The sequence below is a fragment of the Schistocerca nitens genome, chromosome 3 (genome assembly GCF_023898315.1).
Source record: "Schistocerca nitens isolate TAMUIC-IGC-003100 chromosome 3, iqSchNite1.1, whole genome shotgun sequence".
In the NCBI taxonomy this organism is placed as follows: Eukaryota; Metazoa; Arthropoda; class Insecta; order Orthoptera; family Acrididae; genus Schistocerca; species Schistocerca nitens.
The window spans coordinates 696,566,912-696,592,234 of NC_064616.1; the positions used below are offsets into that span (position 1 = coordinate 696,566,912).

At 41.9% G+C, this 25,323-nt stretch overlaps 1 protein-coding gene across 1 annotated transcript in view; it reads left to right on the forward strand.

Annotated features, from left to right (window-relative positions):
• LOC126249395 (potassium voltage-gated channel protein Shal) overlaps positions 1-25,323 on the forward strand; it is an 839,759-nt gene that overhangs the window by 151,142 nt on the left and 663,294 nt on the right. The window lies entirely within an intron of this gene.

Below are 25,323 nucleotides of genomic sequence, written 5' to 3' on the forward strand. Positions count from 1 at the left end.
GTACCTAAGCATTGAGGAGGATTTTCGCTCCGTGACACCACCAACTTTATATCACGTCCGTACGTCGTCTTGATTTGTACGCGCTTGGTTAAAAAACATTAACTACATGACAGAAAAAACTGTGTTCTATTTAAAAAATTATAACTCATTATTGCAACTCTTCGGAAAACAACTAAATTAACTGTGACTATGTAGACTTTCCCGGCGTATTAACGGATCAAATTCTTGTCGGGTTCTTCATCTCCACGCAATATTTTCGCGGTCAGCCTGGCCGCCAGCATTAGATGAGAAAAGCTAAGCTACTTTCGCCGATAACTGATTCAACCCGTGAACGAAGAAGTATTAATTTTTAACGATATATCGTTAATAACAGTATTCACCACTAGAGGCGCTACAACTGTTCTTGTGCCAGGGAACAGAGCCAACGTTTGTACCTTTGAGCATTACCTCTGCGCATTCGCTTTTGTATTTTTGCTGCATGTAAAGGTTCCACCGCTCACGGTTTGAATCAGTTATCATCGAGAGCGTCTTAGCTTTTTTCGCCTGATCTTGGCGGCCAGGTGGACCGCGAAAATATTGTGTACAGATGACAGTTTGATTCGGGTGAAGACCCGACAAGAATTTCATCAACTAAATGAACTACGTTCATAACCATGCAGAAAGAGTAACGCATTTTATATTTATCTATTTAAATAAATATTCCTTTCACTTATTATTCCGTAACTGACACAACAAGAAGAAAAAAATATTTATTTTGAGAGGTAAACGTGAGAAACGTTACTCTATCTGCGCAGTTTATTCAGTTATTTTGCACATATCTATGTTATTATACAGGGTGAGTTACCTAACATTACCACTGGAAACACCTTCCAAACCACAACAAACACTGAATAACCAATTCCACAGACCGAAAGTGAGGCGAGGGGCTGGTGAAAATGGTTAATACAAACTATTGAGAAATGTACGGAAGTATGATTTTCAACACATACTTACGTTTTTTTTAATAGAAACCTGTTATTATTTTTAGCACAACTGAAGGTAGAAACAAATACTTAATCAATGTCATTTGCTACATCGTAAAATGTTAAGTACATCCGGAGTAATTTGTAACGTAAAGTTGACGCTTGAAACCTCAGACGTTCAATCGTGTGTTGTAACAAACAAGATCTTCAGGGGTATGTTTACGAAGATTACGATGTTCACCAGTTTGGCTGTCTCAGTGCCTGCATGTAGCGCTTGCTGATTATTCCTTGTACTAATTGTAGTACGCTGTGTTACCGGACGTCTATGATAGTGTACTGTACACAATTAAGAACCGAAGTACGCACAGTAGGAACGTGAGAAGGTCACAAGTACAACAATGTGTACAGTGTTGTAAGAACTGTGAAAATGGTTTATTCCAACTCTGAAAAGGCAGAGATGATACTCATCTATGGCGAGTGTAGACAAAATACAGCTACAGCCTGCAGGTTGCATGGAGAAAGGTACCCGGACAGAGATCATCCAACGCGTCGCACATTTGAAAACATCTATAAACAATTGTGTGCAGCAGCTGTGGTTGTAACACGCAAACGCGTCCGTAACAAACCCATCACGAGAGAAGCAGGTGTAGTTGGTGTGTTAGCTGCTGTTGCCGTGAACCCACACATGAGTTCACGTGACATCGCTGGAGGCAGTGCAATGAGTCAAAGTAGTGTAATGCTCATACTTCACCGTGTCGCTGCATCAGCAATTACATAGAGATGACTTTAATAATGGAGTGAATTTCTGTAAATAGACATTAACAGAGAATGCGTTGCAGTTCTACCTGTTTACCGATGAAGCAGGTTCCACAAACCACGGTGTAGTGAATTTACGAATTATGCATTACTGGTCCGTGGACAATCCTTGCTGGCTTCGACAGGTAGAGCGACAGCGGCCGTGGAATGTAAATGTATGGTGCCGAGTAATTGGCAACCATCTCATTCGTCCTCACTTCATTGAAGGCGTCCAAACAGCTGCATAATACATCGAGTTTCTAGAAAATGATCTGCCAACATTGCTAGAAAATGTCCCGCTGGAAACGCGTAGACATATATGGTATCAACATGATGATGCTCCTGCACATTCTGCAATGAACTTTAGGCTGTCCCTTGACAGAATGTTCGACGGGAGTTTCATAGGACGTGGCGAACGCATAAATTGGCCAGCCCGTTCTCCTCATCTTACACGTTTAGACTTCTTTCTGTGGGGTACATTAAAGGAGAACGTGTACCGTGATGTGCCTACTAACCCAGAGGATATGAAACATCGTATTGAGGCAGCCTGTGGCAACATTACAACCGATGTACTGCGTCGTGTGACATTCATTACGCGGTAGATTGCAGATGTGTGGAGGAAACGATGGGCACCACTTTGAACATTTATTGACCTGAAATGTCAAGACACACTCTTTTAAATTCTGTAATTGAAAACAAAACAAAAATTTGTAAGTTTAACTATATTCTCATGCAAGTGTGCATTTTCTTCTAACAAATCAGTGCCGTACAGTATTGTTCAGAGTAAAAGACTAATAAAAATGTTGGCATGTGGACGTAGAATGCTGTTCATGTCTCTTCTGTACTTACGTTACATCGCTGTTCTTTCTGTATTCATAATTAATTCTGTTCTCTCCGATACACACGATTTAACTGCTGAGGAGTTACTCAAGCGACAGATTTACGTTACAAATTACTCCGCATGTAATTACCATTTTACTATGTAAGAAACGATATTGATTAACTATTTTTTTCTATTTTCAGCTGTGCTAAAAATAATAACAGATTTCCATTTAAAAAAACATAAGTATGTGTTGAAATGATCGTATGGCATTGTTGACCGGGAGGCCCCATGCGGGGAAGTTCGGCCGCCGTATTGCAAGTCCTTTTTAGTTGACGCCACTTCGGCGACTTGCGAGTCAATGATGATGAAATGATGATGAAGAGTGTTGAAAATCATATTTCCATGCATTTCTCAGTGGTTTGTATTAACCAAATACACCGGCCCCTCTCCTCACTTTCGATCTGCAGATTTGATTATTCAGTGTTTGTTGTGGTTTGGGAGGTGTTTCCAGTGGTATTGTTAGGTGACTCACCGTGTGTATGGCAAGATGTTGTTTAACGTGGTTAACAAAATTCTCGAAAACTTCTTGACCGGTTTACTTCTGATTTTTACACGACCAATTTACTACAAATTCTTACACGATACTCTAATAAACTTTCAGGCGGACATAGGCTGTATATTTTTTTAAACAAAAATGTACAGGTTTTCTGTTAAAACCGAAAAAATAAATGGTGTACAGTAAAAATATCCGCTCAATTTTCTTTCTCGCAGTCAGTTTTACCAAAGACATCAGGGAATTTGAACCAAGAGAAATTATTTCTATCATTTATGTTCTTCCTCCTAACATATTATTTTAAACAAAAAATGTATGCACAACAACGAGCTCTGTTTTTTCCTCCCTTGACAGAAAATAGGAAAGCTGTATCTACGGCTTATTAAGTTATGATTGAAATATTACTACGAAGTCTGAGTCGACGGAAACTTTGTAATACAGATTAAAATATGCAGGATACTGTCGCTGAAGCTACCATTCTCAAAGATTCAGTAGGTGCAGAGGCCTCTCTCATATCCCCTATACGAATGACCGTAATTGATTTACCCAAATTGTTCAAATGGCTCTGAGCACTATGGGACTTAACTTCTGAGGTCATCAGTCCCCTAGAACTTAGAACTACTTAAACCTAACTAACCTAATGTCATCACACACATCTGTGCCCAAGGCAGGATTCGAACCTGCAGCCGTAGCAGTCGCGCGGTTCCGCACTGAAGCACCTAGAACCGCTCGGCCACACCGGCCGGCTTGATTTATCCATTCATTTTAAGCGACTTCAATTCCCAATCAAGATTTTGTTTGCAATGGCATTAAACAAGGTGAACGGTCGAAAAGATGGGGGAAAAGGAGATGGATGGAGAGGGAGTGGGGGACAGAAGGGGATAGAATGAGAGAGGGGGGAAATGACATGGTGGGAGAGAGGGGGGAGGAGGTGATTGGCAGAGAGAGGCGGAAGGAGGAGGAGATGGACAAGGAGAGGGGAGAAGAGGAGGATGTACACAGATAAAGGGAAAAGGAAATTAGGACATATATTCAGTTACCATACGTACATTGCAATTGCGAAGCATTGCCGGGTTTGCTAGTCACAAATAATAGCAAAATTGACGTAGATTACAGTGACAGAAGCTGAAACGTTCCAGTAAAAACAGATTCACAAAATAAACTTTTGCAAGATAGTTCCCAATGTGTGGTTACAAGCTGGGACAGTCTTCGGTATGTAATACTGGACTAGTTAGTGTAAATATGTTTTGTTAAATGTGCCCACGTAATTAGGACAAAACTTCACCCAAAAATGTTATTTCACGTTACAATTTACTGTACACTTGTACCTGTTCCACGTATCGTACCCGCTTCTGGATGCAGTACTGCACTCCTGTCTGCAGTGAGTCACAATTCTTTCAAACACGTCACTGTTATGTGGTAAGGTTTGATAAGACTATACAATTTTCTCTCCAGATGTTCAACCGCGTCAACGGGGAAGCTACACACTTCTTTTGATATGACCGCACGTAGAAAATCCAGAGGAATGAGTCAATGATCTCGCAGGCCAACCTAGAGGCCCTGCCCGATCTGTCCGTCTTGCATCATACTGACGCGACAGACGTCGTCTTACATTATCAGACAAATGTGACAATGCCCCCACATGCATCTACCACATTCCTCATGGGTGACATTTGAGCCCAATTAAATACAGAATGAATCCAAAGGCTTATGTTTCACATACATTCCTGTTAACTAGAACAATATTCTTTACTGAAGTCAGCGGTGGCTCGTAATTATCTTGTAAACGGCTCGTTTCAGTCCATGATTATTTTAGAGTTATTTCTCAGAGCACATGACAGACCATAAGCAGAGGGAGAGCTCTCACCCTATTCAACCAAGGATATAAATAATATTCTAAAGTTGCTTGGTTGCGTGAAAGCAATGCAAATGTTGATCTGAAATCCGTATTGGCTACAGGCTTTATTTCTAACACTTGTGATGACATTCGTGTCAAGTAAAATGTTCGTTGTAGTCAGTGCATTAATGCTGATTTCATACTGAACTGAAATTATCAGTAATAGGCTGGATATACTGATTCAGGGAGGTCATCACTCATCTCAAATATCAACATAGTGACCGTATACTCCTATTGAGTGCTTTACCTTAACGCACAACATTCACAGGTCTGGACAAAACATTTAGCAGCAGTTCTTGTGTGGTCTTGCATCCCGACATGAGGAATGTGCTTAACTCATCTGCAGTACTTGTAACTGTAAATTTTCCTACCTCGTTTTATTTCATTTAACAGTAGCATGTCAGATTACGAGGCATGCGCGTCGCATTGGCGCTGTGGGCAGATTAATTGTTTCCTCTGGCCGGGAGACCATTAGCGGACGTCACCCAACGGGCCAACTCTTCTGTAATTGCAGTCCGGTGCTCCAGCCGCAGTGTGTTACGGCTGCGAAAATACTTGCGGCATTTATTGCAATTCTCCCCTCTTTGTCGGCTCCCGTACTGTAATGGTCGATTGTACAAAAATTCAGTAATTCCGCTCGTCAAATGAATGTCCTTGAAAGATTTGCAGCTGTAAACCGTTGTTTCCATATCTACTACATTTAACAACGCTCGAAAATGAAGATACCCGTTGCACTTACAGAAATGGTTTGCACGTTGATTGACATATGTGGATCTGCAATAGAAGGCCCATCTCCTCAGGCTCCGATATGCATGCATGTACGAACATCATACGGCAGTCAATTTCAGCATATATTTCCGTGGAATAGCGTGAAGCTGTTGTGGCTAGCACAGAACCACGACGGGAAATTAACTCCATGCCGCTCATCTGCATTTCGTAAACGGGCTCCACTGGGTCGGTATCCTACTATTGGAAATTGTGTTAATGAAAACTATTCACTGCTGTCTGCCACAGAGAAGCTCTGCATCACTACCGCCTCAGATGTGCTTGTTCAGTGTGATTTAGATAAAAATTACATGTTTTTCATTGTACTGCAATGCCTTTATACTTGACAGTGGACGTCACCGTTTTTTCGCTTTAGCAAAATTTCTAAGGAGTTGATCTCCTATGCTGTTACACCCTACCTTCAAAACATTGCTAAACAAAAATAAGTGTCTAGGTAGCCACCAACTAGACTGGCGTTACTTCTTCTCTTTATTTTGCGAAAATTATACGTTTTTTGCTCGCGTATCATGTCATTTATGGAAGCCCAGAATCTACTCTGTAGGAAACAACATGGATTCCGGAAACAGCGATCGTGTGAGATCCAACTCGCTTTATTTGTTCATGAGACCCAGAAAACATTAGATACAGGCTCCCAGGTAGATGCCATTTTCCTTGACTTCCGGACGGCGTTCGATACAGTTCCGCACTGTCGCCTGATAAACAAAGAGCCTACGGAATATCAGACCAGCTGTGTGGATGGATTGAAGAGTTTTTAGCAAACAGAACACAGCATGTTATTATCAATGGAGAGACGTCTACAGACGTTAAAGTAACCTCTGGTGTGCCACAGGGGAGTGTTATGGGATCATTGCTTTTCACAATATATATAAATGACCTAGTAGATAGTGTCGGAAGTTCCATGCGATTTTCGCGGATGATGCTGTAGTATACAGAGAAGTTGTAGCATTAGAAAATTGCAGCGAAATGCAGGAAGATCTGCAGCGGATAGGCACTTGGTGCAGGGAGTAGCAACTGACCCTTAACATAGACAAATGTAATGTATTGCGAATACATAGAAAGAAGGACCCTTTATTGTATGATTATATGATAGAGGAACAAACACTGGTAGCAATTACTTCTGTAAAATATCTGGGAGTATGCGTACGGAACGATTTGAAGAGGAATGATCATATAAAATTAATTGTTGGTATGGCGGGTGCCAGGTTGAGATTCATTGGGAGAGCCCTTAGAAAATGTAGTCCATCAACAAAGGAGGTGGCTTACAAAACACTCGTTCGACCTATACTTGAGTATTGCTCATCAGTGTGGGATCCGTACCAGGTTGGGTTGACAGAGGAGATAGAGGAGATCCAAAGAAGAGCGGCGCGTTTCGGCACAGGGTTATTTGGTAAGCGTGAAAGCCTTACGGAGGTGCTTAGCAAACTCAAGTGGCAGACTTTGCAAGAGAGGCGCTCTGCATCGCGGTGTAGCTTGCTCGCCAGGTTTCGAGAGGGTGCGTTTCTGGATGAGGTATCGAATATATTGCTTCCCACTACTTATACCTCCCGAGGAGATCACGAATGTAAAATTAGAGAGATTCGAGCGCGCACGGAGCCTTTCCGGTAGTCGTTCTTCCCGCGAACCATACGCGACTGGAAGAGGAAAGGGAGGTAAATGACAGTGGCACGTAAATTGCCCTCCGCCACACACCGTTGGGTGGCTTGCGGAGTATAAATGTAGATGTAAATGTAGGTAGAATGATTATTTTAAAATCTGCTATTCTCTTTGGTATCAGGTTTCAGACATACAGGGTGATTCAGCTGCCCATAACGATGGGTTTTATGGGATCCACAGCGCTTTTCAAAACTACGCGTGAGAGTTTCATAATCTCTCGCTCGTTATGCGCAAACTATTAATCCTACAGAAATAATGAACAGGACGTTTTTGTTGGAAATTTAATGTAGTTAAATTTTATACTAGAATACTTTTTCCTTCGCTGGAGTCCATGGTTTTCTAGTTATTCAAGAAAAACGCGTTTGATAGGCAGTTTAGGCAGTTCTGTAGGTTTTTTTTTTTTTTTTAAACTATGGCCTCTAACGTAAGGCAACGAAAACTTATGCCAGAAAAATTTTAACTACATTAAATTTCCAAGAAAGAGATCCTGTTCATGTTTTCATGTTTTATGTAGGAGGAATAGTTTGCGCGTAGTTAGCCAGAGAATATGAAAATCTTGCGCGTGGTATTTGAAGGTATTGCGGGTTCCATAAAACCTATCTTAGGCGCAGCTGAATTACCCTGCACATGTTATAAGCAGTACCGCATTTATAGAGCTCTAGCCAATTGTTCTGGATGACTTATGTTCGCCGGTTTACATATTCCATATTCTGTTGGGACCGAGCAGTGGTGTCACGAGTTTGATTCTTAGGTCGATAATTTCTTTATGTTGACTGCAAAAGGCATAGATTAAAACAAAGGAGAACAATTTGAATAAGGGAGCGAATAAAGTGAGAACGACTGAGGAAAAAGTTGATGTTTCGGAAATTGTTCGTGGATAATTAATCCAGACGTGTTGGCTTGTCTCTCAAATTCCTGCCATCGCCAGGAAGTTCGTCACGCAGTCTGTTAAGAACACCCGTCCCCGCAGCCTATTGACAGCTCCGCACGTGACGTCATCTGAGCTCGGAAGTAGGAGGGGTCGGTATATATAGCCTCACGTGCGTAGCTTCTCGGTTGCGTCACATATAGGCATGTAACTTGGAGGCAAAGTGCACAAATGTCGCATTATCTTCCTTCTAGAGCCAACCTTAGTCTGCGTTATGCTAGCTGCATGCTACTGCAGTGATCTAAAGGCACGTAATTTTTCCGTGGTGAATGCCACGATGCCTGTAGGTACAAGTACCAATCCTTACCCACCTCTTGTAAAATCTGAACTGGAGCTATTTGTCTAATGACTTTGCTAAAACTGCAACAAAATGAGACAGAAAATGCTTTACAAATAAAGAGCAGTGAGTTGAGGAGCTGGTAAATATTTATACGTTCCGCAACAGCATTTTACAGTGTATGAGTACTGCTGTACGAGACTATTCCTAAGCCCTGAAAGCGAGAGAGAGGAGTGGGAGCCTGTCTTCCCAAAGAAAGCATAAATGTTTCACTTTAACACACACAAGCTGGGCAGCCAAGTAGGTAGTTGGTATTTTCTTGTTATGTTTACAGTCACGTCAAAAACATCATCAGAATCAGATTAGGACTAAAAAAATGGGATTCAGCGGTACTGCTGTACGAGACTATTCCTAAGCCCTGAATGCGAGAGAGGGGTGGGAGCCTGTCTTCCCAAAGAAAACATAAATGTTCCACTTTAACACACACAAGCTGGGCAGCCAAGTAGGTAGTTGGTATTTTCTTGTTATGTTTTCAGTCACGTCAAAAACATCATCAGAATCAGATTAGGACTAAAGAAATGGGATTCAGCGATAATCTTACTCAAGACTAGAATTAATGCAGATTGATTTCTGGTTTGAGACTGACTTCAGTTCTTTCAAAGAACAATAAATAAATATAAAAGGAGTGAAGAGGAAGAACATTGACACTTATTCTTAACGGGACGAAATCTATAGATATAATTTCTGGTGTACCACATTAGAGTTTTATATGGCCATTTCTGTTTACAATATGCATAAATGATTATAAATGAAAAGCATTATATTGCTTCTGTTCTACAGGATTAATTTATTGCATTAAACGGTTTTAGGCTTACAAGGCCGTCGTCGGGCTTTAACTGACTGTTGTCGCCAAAGAAGTTAGAATGCAAACAACTTTGGAAAATATGTTACACCTACAGACCAAGGCATAAACACGCAGTAAATGACATCTTTGACAGTATAACGATAATGTAATTTAAAAGGTTAAAAGGTGAACAATAAATAAATATAAAAGGAGCGAAGAGGAAGAACATTAACACTAAACTGGAAAACCCTGTTTACATTTATAGACAAACCCAATGAAATAAAATGAAATTAGTACTTCGCAACGCTACTGCAAGAGTTATTTCACGTGGAAATAGCCTTAACAAGTTCTAATTTAAAGTTATTTTGTTGGGTATTTTTATAAATGTAAACTAGTATATAGCACGGTTTTCCAGTTTAGTGTTAATGTTTTTACTGTTAGCTCCATTTATAGTTATTTACTGTTCATCTTTTACTTTTTAAATTGCACTACCACGAAAGATGTAATTTACTGTGTGTTTGTGCATCAATCTATGGTGTAACAGCCGGCCGAAGTGGCCGTGCGGTTAAAGGCGCTGCAGTCTGGAACCGCAAGACCGCTACGGTCGCAGGTTCGAATCCTGCCTCGGGCATGGATGTTTGTGATGTCCTTAGGTTAGTTAGGTTTAACTAGTTCTAAGTTCTAGGGGACTAATGACCTCAGCAGTTGAGTCCCATAGTGCTCAGAGCCATGGTGTAACATATCTTCCAATGTTGTTTACAAACATTGCAACTTCTTTGGCGGCAACAGTTTAAGTCTGACGATGGCCTTGTAAGCCGAAAACTGGTTAACGCAGTAAGCCGAAAACCGGTTAACGCAGTAAATTAATCATGTAGAACATATTCAATATAGTACTTATCATTTATTATAATGTTATTCCACCAAAAACTGGCGGAAGGATAAGTAAATATGTGTAAATGATCTAGTGGGTAACGCCGAAAGCACCATGAGGCATTTTACAAAAGATTCTGTTGCCTGTAGGAAGGTTGCAGCGTCAGAAGACTGTAGGAAAATGTAAAACGACATGCAGAGGACAGATGTTTGATGCAGGTACTGGCAATTGAGCGCAAACGTAAGTAAACGTAAAATATCGGGGTGAATAGGTCGGTTGGTTCGTTACTATGCGATTGCGCGGTTGGTGTAAAATCACTGGAAAGAGTAAGAACCTTAAAATACCTGGGAATAATCGCCCTGAGTGACCTTAAGTGGAGCGATCACATAAAAAAAGATTGTAGCGAATGTGGCTACCAAACTGAGATTCATTGGAAGAATCTTAAGGAAATGTAATTCATCCACGAAAGAAGTGACTTACAAGACTCTTTATCCGATTTTTGAATGTTGTTCGTCAGTCTGGGCTCCATATCAAGCAGTATTAACGGAAGAGATAGAGAAGATCCGACGAAGAGCGGCACGTTTCTCCACTGGATCGAACTTGTATAGTATGCACGGGAGCTTTACGGAGATGCACAACTCTAATGGTAGTCGCTACAAGACAGGCATTATTTACCACGGATAAGGTTACTGCTGAAATTTCTAGAGTGTGCTCTCAAAGAAGAGTTGGGTAACATAGTACTTCCTCCCACATAGTCTCGCAAGACGGCTACGACGGAAAAAGTCAAGGAAGTTAGGGCTCGTACGGCAGCTTAACGTCATTCTTTCCGTGCACCATTCGCGAATAAAACGGAGAAGGGGAAAATGTTAGCGGTGCAAGAGATACGCTAAGCAGCACATCGTAAGGTGGCTTGTGGAGTATAAATGCACATGTAGATGGAAGAATTTCAATTTCATTTACATCTTATACCTATTATTACTATATATAGTACTGCAAATAGTGACATTTCAGAAAATGAACGTAGCAAATAAATTTACATAGAATGTTGTGAGCTGTATGCCTCAGAGTAACAGTGTCAATATCTGTTATTAACAGTTTTCACTTCATTTTACCTTATTTAAAGTCCTATTACGGTATTAAAATACTAACTTAAACAAACAGTACTTTACCATCTTATAACAGACAACAAAAATACAAGAAAAAGCAACGGCTAAGCTATTGTGGCGGTGATGTTGTAAGCGTCTCGCACTGTTTCGGTACTTTTTGGTTTTGTTTTTATTGTGATTTTTTTACCGCTTTACCAATATCTGCACATGGTGCATTTCGAAAAAAAGTTCCGTGGTGCATTTGTATGTTCAATGACGTCTAACCAGCGCGCGACACACTTTATATCAGTCACTCACCTTTCAACGTAACATTGGCTAAAACTGTTCACTGTCCACACTGCAACAGATCCTACCTGAGTTCAAAAATAACGTACCACAACTCTCTAAAATGTACCGGCGTACTACCTGAAAATCCTTAAATGAAAATAATGAGATGTACTTTGCATTTGATAACTATTAACCCTCCGTGTGTGGCCAGAAGTACTTTCTGGTTTTTCATTGTTTTCCACAGATTGTCGATTGGATTTAAATACAGAGAGTCTGACGGCCAGAGGAGAACGGTTAACTGATCCTAGTGCTCTTTGAACTATACACGTACGCTGCAAACTGTGTGACACGTTGCATTGCTCTGCTAGTATATGACATCGTGCCAGGGAAAAGCAAACCGCATCTAGGGGTGCAATTGATTACCAAGGATATATGCATACTTGTGCTGACCCATTGTCCTTTCCAGAACGACGAGATTACTCAGATAATGCCATGAAAACTTTCCCCTTCCGATAACTGTTGCGGGATATTTTCTTTTATACTTAAGCTTTCAGTCGCCTTACACACCAACCGCCATCTAGCCGGTGGAGCATGAAACGTGATTCAGCTGAAAAGGCCACCTCTCACCTTTCAGTGGACATCCAGTTGTGGTACTGTGTGGAGGAAAAAAAAGTCTTCTTCGCCTATGAACAAGAGTCGGCATGGGTGTATGAACCAGTCACGTGCTGTTGAGGCCCATATACAGCAACGTTTGCTGAACGGTCGTTGAGGAGACACTGTTGGTAGCCCTCTGGTTCATCTAGGCAATCAGCTATTCAACAGTTGCTCACATATTCACCCGCACACATCCCCGCAGTCGTCGTTGACCGCTGTCATCTATGGCCAGTGGTGCATCACAGTTGCCTCTGTGCCAGTTTTGAATAGCACTCTTTTACAGTGCACGGTATTCTCTAACCACTGCAGCACGCGAACATTTGACAAACTTAGCCGTTTCGGAAATTCTTCCAATCTTGTCCTGAAAGCTAATGATCATGCCCCCCCCCCCCCCCCCCCCCGGACGTCACATAAATCGCTCCGTTTCTGCATTACAACGACAGCACTGTTTTCTGTGTATCCCGGACACGCTTTATAAACCTTCCACTGCTAGTGCTGCCACCTGCCGTCTGTGAGTCGTTATTGCACGTTGACGTCGAACATACGCTGTGGTCACATTAAAAATGGCTCTGAGCACTGTGGGACTTAACATCTGAGGTCATCAGTCCCCTAGAACTTGGAACTACTTAAACCTAACTAACCTAAGGACAACACACACATTCATGGCCGAGGCAGGATTCGAACCTGCGACCGTAGCGGTCTGAAGAGCCTAGATCCGCTCGGCCACTCCGGCCGGCAGGTCACATTAATGTGACTGGGCTGTAATATCCTCATTCATCGTCAGTTGATCGTTTATAAACCTACTGACGGTGTATGTAAGAATGCTGGACAAAATTTCTTCATAATTACGAACACAAAGGTAGTGTATAGCTATACATTATTTATTATTCAGGTATCACACCAAATTTCGAGGCGAATCTGTGATATCTTTTTAGTGCAATATCAAGTGATGACAGTAGAGTTTATATACGATGTCTCTCATTAATATTCACGGAGTAGCATGCCGAAACAGTACATTTAAACAGATTTATTACTTCTAATAATAAGATCAGGCGTTCCGTAACAAAAAATACTACATACATGTTCATCTTAAAACAATTCTATTCGTGACAGTATTTTAACAACATTGTAACCAGCCACTTCCACAAAGGTGACATATCTCTCTCTCTCTCTGTCTTGCTCTCTTTTCAGAGCCTTATTTGCGTAACATGCTGCAGCGTTTTGCATGCCATGTGGTCGTCACTCACTCAAGACAATGCCACACACACACACACACACATATATATATATATATATATATATATATATATATATATATATATATATATATATATACATATATTGTTAACTGTGTTGATGGAGAAGTTGGAGACAAAGTATATTAATTCAAAACAAGACTCTATAACGTTCAACGCCAACAAAAGAAAAGTGACATAAAATTCCATAAAAATGTCACCTCTCGGTTTAAAAGTGCAAGTCACACATTCTCTCCTGTACGCTAACAGTAACTTGTGTAGAGAAAAAAAAAAGTGATTTCTCTCAAAAAGCCCCAATATGATTATGCACACAGAAGACTAGCAGATGCTTGCACAACCATAAATGTTAAACAAAAAACGATCACATCCTTACTATCAAAATAAATAAATTAATAATTTTAGGAAGTCTACATTTTATTTTAGTGCCCAACATGTTTCCCTGTAACAGAAATCCATTTGATAGTAGATATTTTGTAATTTTTAATGTCGTATTTAATTTAATTTTGCTACTAAAGTCAAAAATTAAATACTGTTTCGAAATTTACGTTTTAAAGCCAGCAGTGGGGTATATTTTTCTGGGTATATAGCGTGTATGACATGTGAATAGTTCAAATGGCTCTAAGCACTATGGGACTTACCATCTGAAGTCATCAGTCCCCTAGATTTAGAACTACTTAAACCTAACTAACCTAAGGATATCACACACATCCATGCCCGAAGCAGGATACGAACCTGCGACCGTAGCAGCAGCGCGCTTCCAGACTGAAGTGCCTAGAACCGCTCGTCCACAACGGCCGGCTTATAAAATGTGAATTTGTCACAATAAATACTTCTCGGCTGTGAGGATGGTCCATGATTGAAACCGATGGTGAATAAATACATTGTAAGACATAACAGTGTGTACCATGCATTTCTTCAGGCATTAGATAGGATAACTATTAAGAAAAAAATATGTTCAAATGTGTGTGAAGTCTTATGGGACTTAACTGCTAAGATCATCACGCCCTAAGATCACACACTACTTAACCTAAATTATCCTAAGGACAAACACACACACCCATGCCCGAGGGAGGACTCGAACTTCCGCCGGGACCAGCCGCACAGTCCATGACTGCAGCGCCTTAGATCGCTTTTTTTATTTGCTTTGCATTTTGTTCGGTATTGTTCGTTGCGTTTGGTCAGGACGGACGTTACAAGACATCCGTTCAAGTTGATCATTGATTCCTTTACTCAGTTTTTTTATTACAGAGGGCGAGCAGCCCTTTGACCGAACACGCTGAGCTACCGTGACGGCAAGATATGAAAATAACTGGAACTTAAATTTAATTTCCTAACCAAGTTTTCGAATGTGGAACAACACAGGAACTGAACGAAAGGATAGCACGTCGTTAGAGTCTCGTACACATTTGGTAGTAAAACTTATCTTTCCTAGTATCATATATATTATTTCTCTAGTCAAAATCCTCTTTTCCCAACACATACAAATAGCACAGGGATGAATGAGGCATCGTTAGAATGGTTTACGAATAAGAGACTCCCTTTTCATATTATCGTATTGCAGATACCGTTTTATTTGTTTTAAGTTTATTATTAACTGGATAATTTGTAAATTGTTTCATGGATAATAGCCGGTATCACTGCGGTAGTCATTATCTCTGCCGGTCGTGCAAAGTTGACTTCTAAGCGAATATACTTTCCGAAACGATAAACGTATTTGTTATTGTCGCCTTTACTTATGATTTATCTATTGCTACTACGGCTTAACGTGCTTATTGTAATCGAAAATGTTTGTCAGATCAAGGTTATAGGTTATGTGGCCCTACAGACAGCACCTGATCTCTGCCTTTCGTACAAGCCGGGACAAACGTTCCGAATGCAAAATACATTTTTGAACACATGAAAATGTATATAAAAGGACGTATCATAAGTTCATTATTATTATCTCACGTCGTTCGGTTCATTTTTGAAGATATTTTGTCTTCATTGGCACAAGTACTTTTACCCAACGATCCAACGATCAAACTTATTCCACATACTGTCATTATTTAAAACTATAAAAGTGCGAAAGTTTTACACGGGTACTCTGGTTATTTCATAATTTCGAAAAACATTCTCACTTGTAAAGTTAACAATTATATCCTCAAAAAAAGTATTATACGACGATGTGGTGAGAGGACTGAGGTTCCTTCGCACGAGTGGAGGAATTCGTTTGAGTAAGTTATCACCAATTTGATACTCTCAGAAACCCCTCTGCTTTCGTGCCGTATCGAAATCTAAGTGTGAACCGGTTTGTTTCTGCGCAAGTAATGATCGATTTTTGGGGCCCTAAACAGGCCGTGTTTTATTTGAGTCGAAAGAGGCTGGTTTAGACCGTGGAGGCCCGTACCAATGATGAACTCTGAATCTCCGATTCAGTATTATGTTCTAATATACAGGGTGGTTCCGGTATGACGTTAATCACTTTCAAGGATGGTGGATAAGGGTAAATGTATCAATGTGAGGTAAGGCATGCTGGTCCGGAAAGGACCGAGTCCAAAGTTATAAGCAAAAGTCGTTCTGATACATCTGAGAGTGGAACTCTTCTACTGCAGGCTCTTTGCGGAAGCGGCGCTTCAGCACGCGTGGCTATCCGGGCGGGACGTGTCCAGATTGTAAAATTGGAAATATGTGGTAAGGACGATGGGACAAAACTGCTGAGGTCATCGGTCCCTAGGCTTACGCACTATTTAATCTAACTTTAACTTACGCTAAGGACAACACATACACACCTATGTCCGAGGGAGGACTACGTCATTTGTTGTAACAAATAATTCTTAGTCGAGCTTTGTTAATAATGTAAAGGAAACTGTTTCTGTCAACAATATTTATCGCACGTCCATAGTAACGTACAACAGACCAAAGTGGAACAGAACATAAAAATTAAGCTCTCTTATCAGTTTATGATATGTAAAATGTGGTTTAATTTAGTAGAATTACGATGACTTTATTTTTCAAGCGTTCGAAAATGCATACAGTGTTATGTCAGTGATTTGTTATTTCCAGTAACTCACAATGATATCCACGTAACCATTAACGCCATTATGATTTTCTTTTCAAACTTCCTAAATGCTAACTGTGCTACGAACCTCCGAAAAACTGGGCAGTGTGGCTGCGGCCGAGCGCGGCGCTACATGCGGTATATGGTTAAAGCGCCTCCGCTCCCGAGGGGCGACAGCGCGAGGCCAGATCGAAAGGTCACGTGTGTAATTTCAGACGCTGCTGGCAGCCTCTTCGAGGTCAAGGCCGAGACGACGGCTACATGAGATCACCGGGTGACCGACACCCGGGGCACGCAGAACTCGATGGTGGTAGGCGACCCGACCGCCCTCGCATGCCACCGCGTGGTGATCTGCTGCGCCAAGAGCCGATAAAGAAATACACGAATAACCAAACCACACGAAACGACGATAACTGTTGTTTATATTTCGTAGCCAGCTCTCTGATAACTGAAACTGTAAATTAGAAAAGTACTAAACAAATGACATTTTTGAGCAATATGGCGAGAAATAAAGAATTAATCTTGAGACTGACGTTATTTTTTCAAATTGCATTAGTCTTTTTTTGGGAAAATGAGGAATACGAACAATTGCTCAATATTTAGATAGGTTCATGTTTGTGATTTATCAGCCTCCACTTGCTTTACGTAGGAAAGATAATAAGAAAATTATGTGATTACTAGCTGTTCCCCGAGAGGGTTGCAGTGCAGCCTGGTTAAATGGAAAAGAAAGAAACGAGAAAGCACACGTTTATAGCATGTACTGGAACTGAATCTTTTTCTCCTCTTCTCTGTCTGCTCCTTCTTTTCCATCTCTCCGTTCATCACCTTCTCCTCACCCCCATATCTCTCTCTATCTTCTCCTCCCACCTCTCTATCCAACTTTTCTGTCCACCCCCTCTCTCTCTCCCTCTCTCTCTCTCTCTCTCTCTCTCTCTCTCCCTCTCTCTGTCCATCACCTCATCCGCCCTTTTTATGTCTTCTTCTCCTGCCCCATCTCTCTGTCACCTCCTGTTCCTTCTCTCTGTGCATCTCCTCCTTTCCGCATTCTACGTTAATTTCCTCCCACCCTCTCTCCTTCTCCTCCTCCCCCTCTCTCTGACTCTCAGCCTTGTTTATTGTTATTGTAAATTTAGATTCGGTAGTAGTATTCTAAATATAAACCGATAAGCTATAAATACAACTTTTCTAACAGCGTAAAAATTGTTCCCCTTTAGCAGAGCGATTGAACTTGAATTCATAATTTCATCTCCAGACGTTTTTCTTCTTTGCTTCCCAAAAACTCTTCATCCTCTCAGCATGCTCCTTCTTCTGTCCATTTTTTACCAGGCTGGCGCAGTGTTCCTTCCTGCACTCAGTGCAGTCTTTGAGATTTTTTATGTTGATCTTGTGCAGATCCGTCTCGACTTCTTTCAGCCATTCTTTGCCGCATTTACTCTTTGTTATAATACTGAAAATTTTCCTTGATGTTCTGAAGTTTTTTTTATTTTTTTTTATTTTTTTTAGCACGTTTCATTCCTTCTCCTGAGGGGAGAGGCGGGCTGTTTTAAGGCTTATCTCAGTGCCCTTCATCAGCCAGAGGTTTACATCTTTATTTTATTTATTGTACATAAGTTATATTTTTGAATACATGCTATAGATAATATTGTTTTTTTGGTTCATTAACATATAAATAAGTGATTGATAACGTTATAAATTAAAATAATTGAAATATAAGTAAAAATAGATAAGTGATGTATCATTTAGTAATGGTTTACATTGTTTTTTGTTTTCTTCCCTGCTATCTTGTGCAGGACTGTTATGTGTTGTGGTGTTCGTACTTCTGTGTTGTCGCTTAGTTCTACGTTACAGGTTCTCCTTTCCTGTTACTACAGTACTCGGAGTTGGGTATTACAATATTTTCCTTAGTCTATGATTGTTTTGTTCTCTTTTGTCGTGTTTTGTGTGTGTTGATGTTGTGTTTTTCTGTGTGATACTTGTGTGTTTTGTGCAGTGTGGAGACGTTGCGGTGTTTTGTATATGGGTTTTGGTGCGTTATACTTTATGTCGTGAGCTTTTGTTATGGTCTTTCGTCTAGGTGAGGTGGGGTTGTTTCAGGATGAGTCAGTTGTGTCATTGTTGGTGACAGGTCGGGGAATATTTTGGAGGTGTTTTGAGCTACTGTACGCGCTGGATAGATGTATTTAAATTTTGGTCGTCGTGTCGTTGGTGGTTTGTTTGTCAGCATGTCTTCCATGTCTGGTCTTTTGTGGAGGATATGGGATCCATATCTTGCTCTGAGTTTTGCGCGCCTTGTCTGGAGTGGTGTCATGTCTGTGACCTGGTATACTTCGTTGCTTGGGGTGCGAGGTGGTAGTTTTGCGATGCTGCGCAATAGTCGTCGCTCTGTTGCGTATAGTTTTTTTGCTATAGTCTTCGGTATACCGCCTAGTGGCGCTGAGGCGTATTCGTAAATAGGTCTGATGTATATTTGTACGTGTGTATGGCTGTCCTGGTGGAACATCCATAGAGTCGGCCTTGGACTTGTCTGATGAGGTTTTGTCTTCGTCTTGTTTTCTTTAGTAGGTGCTGAAGATGAGTCTTATAGTTAAGATGTTTGTCAAGGAATACCCCGAGATATCTTGCGGAGTCTGTGAGTTGTAGGGGTTGGTTCCAGAGTCTGAGGGTGATGTCGGTGCGTTTTTGTTGTCATTTCGAGTCAGGTTTCGGTGCTAAAAAGCACTGTTTGTGTTTTTGTGGGGTTTGGTCTTATCCTCCATTTTGTCATCCAGTCTTCGAGTTTGGTCAAGTATCTTGTGGCTTTTCGTTGTATGGTGTCCGTCCGGAGGCCTGTGCACCAGTAGGCGGTGTCGTCCGCATATAGCGTCAACTTTTCGTTACCATCTCTTGAGGTCGGTACGTCATGCGTGTACAGCGTGTACAGTAGCGGAGATAGTATAGCTCCTTGTGGGACGCCTGCCTCTGGGGTGAATGGTTCTGATGCTGCGTCGTTTACATGGACCCTAGAGATCCTTCCGGCGATCTGGATGCGTATGAGGCGCACTAGTTTGGGTGGGTTGCCTAGTTTAATTAGCTTGTAAAGCAGTTCATTGTGCCATAATCGATCGAAGGCCTGGAGTCTTCCATTCTATATATAATTTGAGATAAATCGGTCGAGTACTTTTTGAGTTTGTTGTTGCCTATGTTACCCTTTATATATTACATACATATTATATGTTTTAAAATATGTAGCCTCCGTCTGTCCGTATGTTCATTGGAGTAGTTTGGTAATAATGTTTGCTATTTATCTTTTACGTCTTTATTTATATATTACATAGATGTGAGAAATAGGTAGATAAAAACACCTATGTATTCGAATGCAACGTTGTGTCGAAATTTCAAAGCAGTACGTGAAGAAATTCTGGAGGTATAGGATTTTGAACGAAAGAGCAATTATGTTTTTATTTACATAGTATTGACATGTTTAGTGTGTTACTAGTATGGCAAATTCCTGTATATAAGCTTTAAACAGAAAAGCGAATAAACGAGACCCACCAGGATAGCCGCGCACGTTAGCTCGCAACTTTCGAGTTTCAGGATGACGCGTCGGACCCGAATCGAATTATTCCGGTGGATGAATGACGAGGCCTGTGTGCCGGCGAGCCGGGACGCGGTTTTCAGGCAGTTCCCATCTCCCACTAGATGAATACCGAGCTGGTACCCATGTCCCGTCTCTGTTACACGATTCGTCAATATTTCGAAGACGTTTGCACTCTTTAACATGGGATAACAGTAGACGCAAACTGTCGGGGCATAAAAATTCCGTCCCAAAGGGGAAAAGGGGTGGCGACAGGAAGGTTGTCAGGCCATCCTCTACCATTAATTCCGACCCCGTGAAAATACGGGATAAATGCCAAGAAAAAGTAGAGGTGAGGCAAAATTTGTTGAAGTACTACTGAAGTACTACTGAATCACCAGTCAAGATAATTGGAGGGAGAGAGAGAGAGAAAAGGGGGGGGGGCAGCTGGGAGACTTACAAAAGATGAAATGAAGGCATGATGGTGGATATACTGTTTTGAGATTCAATACCAATGACTAGCGGTTGCTTTGTTTGTTTTAGGCACTTATGACGGCATTTACACAGCACCGGCGACAGAGTGGTGAAAAAAAAGGTGAGATAACACCTTTGAGTGAGTATCAACTTTCAGCAACGTTGTATGACAAGACTATGTGCATACCACAACTCCGTTGACAGAAGAAATCACAGAATTCTCCGTTATAAAACAGACTACTGTATGATGTAGCTCTGTGTTTACACTAAGTACCTATAGAATTTCTGTACATTTGATTGATCAGGACAGCCTATTAAGTGAAGGTTTCTGCAAAGTTAGATGTGTTTTTGCATTTAGCACAGTTGCGTGGTGGTCGATGCGCGATGACAATATAATTCAGTGGGTGTCCTGGCACGAGGAGTTACTTCTTTCACATACACTGATGGCCATTAGAATTAAACGACGAAGAGGACAGAAAACAATGGATTTCTTTTTATTTTGCGTATGTAGTACAGTAAGAAGAAAGCAGCATTAAATTAATAGGTAATTCGAGGGTGTACAGGCTTCCAAATACTGTTCTTACATCTGTCACCGCTGGCAGCAACAATGGCGGTGAAGGGAAGGATACGCCTGTTTCGTCAGATTCTTCATTTGTGTGGTCATATTGTTCGTAATTGCTTTACAGTTCCTGAGATTATTTTTATTCCGCCGTTACAACTGTAAGAAAATGCGTGTTTTCCTCACCAGACGCATTTCGCTTTATTGAGGTAAAGCATCATCAGTGTTTCTTGTAGTTGTGACGATGGAATGAAAATACTCTCAGGAATCTGTCGTCCTATTTCTGCTCTTCGTTTTTCTACATATTCCTGGTATTGTCAGCATTTCTTCATTTTTCTTATTTATCATTTAACTGATAGTGCGTCTGTCATTTGTATGTCAGTCTGTACGTTTTGATGTATGTTATTGCCGGCCGGAGTGGCCGTGCGGTTCTAGGCGCTACAGTCTGGAGCCGAGCGACCGCTCCGGCAGCAGGTTCGAATCCTGCCTCGGGCATGGATGTGTGTGATGTCCTTAGGTTAGTTAGGTTTAATTAGTTCTAAGTTCTAGGCGACTGATGACCTCAGAAGTTAAGTCGCAAGTGCTCCGAGACATTTGGACCATGTATGTTATTACAGTCTGATTCCAAAATCGATGCTCATATTTGAACACTATTCACTACGGCTATTAAATTTTAAACATTTTGCCAAACTACACTGTAACGTCGTAAAGGGTAGCAAATAATGACATATTACTTTCTTAGAAACTCAAGGCCTACATGATTAAACTTTTAGCGAGATGATACCACGTCCTTGGCAGAACTAGCAATGCTGCCTGCGCCCCCTCCCTTCAGAAGAAACTACCTTTCTGAAATTTTTCTACACATGTTTAGGAAATTTTGTAATTTGTAAGTAGGTTTAATAAAACTGAAGCGTTTTTGGAAAACTATTACTTACGTGATGTATAATTGTGGGAAATGAATTATAAATTGTATGAAATTTTTATGAAAACTGAAATAAAAATGAAATCTATGTCTTGTTGTTTAGGGCATCCACTGTATTTTACTCTCATATACACTCCTGGAAATTGAAATAAGAACACCGTGAATTCATTGTCCCAGGAAGGGGAAACTTTATTGACACATTCCTGGGGTCAGATACATCACATGATCACACTGACAGAACCACAGGCACATAGACACAGGCAACAGAGCATGCACAATGTCGGCACTAGTACAGTGTATATCCACCTTTCGCAGCAATGCAGGCTGCTATTCTCCCATGGAGACGATCGTAGAGATGCTGGCTGTAGTCCTGTGGAACGGCTTGCCATGCCATTTCCACCTGGCGCCTCAGTTGGACCAGCGTTCGTGCTGGACGTGCAGACCGCGTGAGACGACGCTTCATCCAGTCCCAAACATGCTCAATGGGGGACAGATCCGGAGATCTTGCTGGCCTGGGTAGTTGACTTACACCTTCTAGAGCACGTTGGGTGGCACGGGATACATGCGGACGTGCATTGTCCTGTTGGAACAGCAAGTTCTCTTGCCGGTCTAGGAATGGTAGAACGATGGGTTCGATGACGGTTTGGATGTACCGTGCACTATTCAGTGTCCCCTCGACGATCACCAGTGGTGTACGGCCAGTGTAGGAGATCGCTCCCCACACCATGATGCCGGGTGTTGGCCCTGTGTGCCTCGGTCGTATGCAGTCCTGATTGTGGCGCTCACCTGCACGGCGCCAAACACGCATACGACCATCATTGGCACCAAGGCAGAAGCGACTCTCATCGCCGAAGACGACACGTCTCCATTCGTCCCTCCATTCACGCCTGTCGCGACACCACTGGAGGCGGGCTGCACGATGTTGGGGCGTGAGCGGAAGACGGCCTAACGGTGTGCGGGACCGTAGCCCAGCTTCATGGAGACGGTTGCGAATGGTCCTCGCCGATACCCCAGGAGCAACAGTGTCCCTAATTTGCTGGGAAGTGGCGGTGCGGTCCCCTACGGCACTGCGTAGGATCCTACGGTCTTGGCGTGCATCCGTGCGTCGCTGCGGTCCGGTCCCAGGTCGACGGGCACGTGCACCTTCCGCCGACCACTGGCGACAACATCGATGTACTGTGGAGACCTCACGCCCCACGTGTTGAGCAATTCGGCGGTACGTCCACCCGGCCTCCCGCATGCCCACTATACGCCCTCGCTCAAAGTCCGTCAACTGCACATACGGTTCACGTCCACGCTGTCGCGGCATGCTACCAGTGTTAAAGACTGCGATGGAGCTCCGTATGCCACGGCAAACTGGCTGACACTGACGGCGGCGGTGCACAAATGCTGCGCAGCTAGCGCCATTCGACGGCCAACACCGCGGTTCCTGGTGTGTCCGCTGTGCCGTGCGTGTGATCATTGCTTGTACAGCCCTCTCGCAGTGTCCGGAGCAAGTATGGTGGGTCTGACACACCGGTGTCAATGTGTTCTTTTTTCCATTTCCAGGAGTGTATTTATAATAAAGAACAGATTTTATTTTCTCCTCATATTATATCAATGTGCATAAATCATTGATACAAACGAAAATACTTAGTGCTGAGAAAGTATTCCTTTCCAGAGATTGAATTTTTAATATAAATTTACTTTCCATTGCCTTTGAGCGAAGCATACTATCACTGAAGTAAAATTTAGAAGCCGTGTAGTATTTTGTTGACTAGATAATTGAATTTGATATTCTTCTTCACCAATACTCGGCCTTACATACTTATTTATTACATATAATATGCTGAAATTGCGTTGTCAGTATGCTGCAGTCACTGGAATTGTCATAAACATCCTTAAAGTTATTTCGATATTAAAAATCCCCAAAATATCCAAATGGGAATCTCTCTCATCGCTCTTTATCATCTATTTCTATTGGTTTAAAAGTCACTATTTCGTTAGATGGCCCATCTGAATCGATATTTCTGCTATATCTTGCACCAAAATCTGTGGTATATTTTTCGAAATAAGATCTGAGCTTCAAAGGCGTCTTTAAGAGGCACGTGGAGGGGGGAAGCAGGCAAGACGTGGCACTTCCCCCTCCTGAAATCTAGGTACAGGATTTTTATTCATTGCAGAGTTATCCTGAATATCTAATATTCATTGTCAGCTACGTCACTAAACGGCAGATTTAACGCCGCTGACCAGTGCAACTCTAACAGCTATAGAAGCTATAGCAAACACTACATACGAAGTATCTAGGGTTAGCTTAGTTGTAACTCTTTTCACGGGAAATTATGCCGACTCCTTGATGTACCTGTGGTTTTAGCAGGCAAGGTAGATGTGAACCTATACAGAACAGTGTCAAAATAACGTCTTCAATCCTTTTCTGTCTTTTCCTCGTTCAGACCTCACCGTGCTGTGAAGGGAGCCGGTTCACTTCCCGGGCTCACGGGTTCCGATACGTGACCAATCAGCTTTGCCATGGAAGTAGAGATAGATGGAGCATTGCCCTTCCTTCAAGTCCTCGTTCACCGAAAAACCAACGGGCACCTAAGTCACAGTACCTATAGAAAGCCCACACACATGGATCGGTATCTGCAGGCTGTCAGCCACCATCATCTGGCACAAAAACGTGGCGTTCTGAACACCCTCATACATCGTACTAAAATCGTCTCAGCTACCGGAAATCTGCCGCTAAAATTAACCCACCTCCGAAGAGTCTTACGAGAAAACGGCTGCAATCACCCACAGCTACCACAGGTCATTTCTGGTGAGATACACAGGAAAAATTCCACCGCAGAAGAGAGCAAGAAACTTGTGCTTTTACCATTCTGTGACACAGTGTAGGGAAATAACAGGCGGCTCCTGAAGAGACACTATATTTCATCACTGTTCAGGCCCCCGGCAAAAATACGACAGTTCATGGGGCCTGTGAAGGACGATCTAGGGCTTTCAACGCCTGGAGTATACAAGACACCATATCACTGTGGCTGCTGCTAGATCGGGTTAACAGTACGCACTGTGGAGCAACGCTGGACGGACCACGAGAGGTGCTTACGCCTACGCTACATGGATAAAT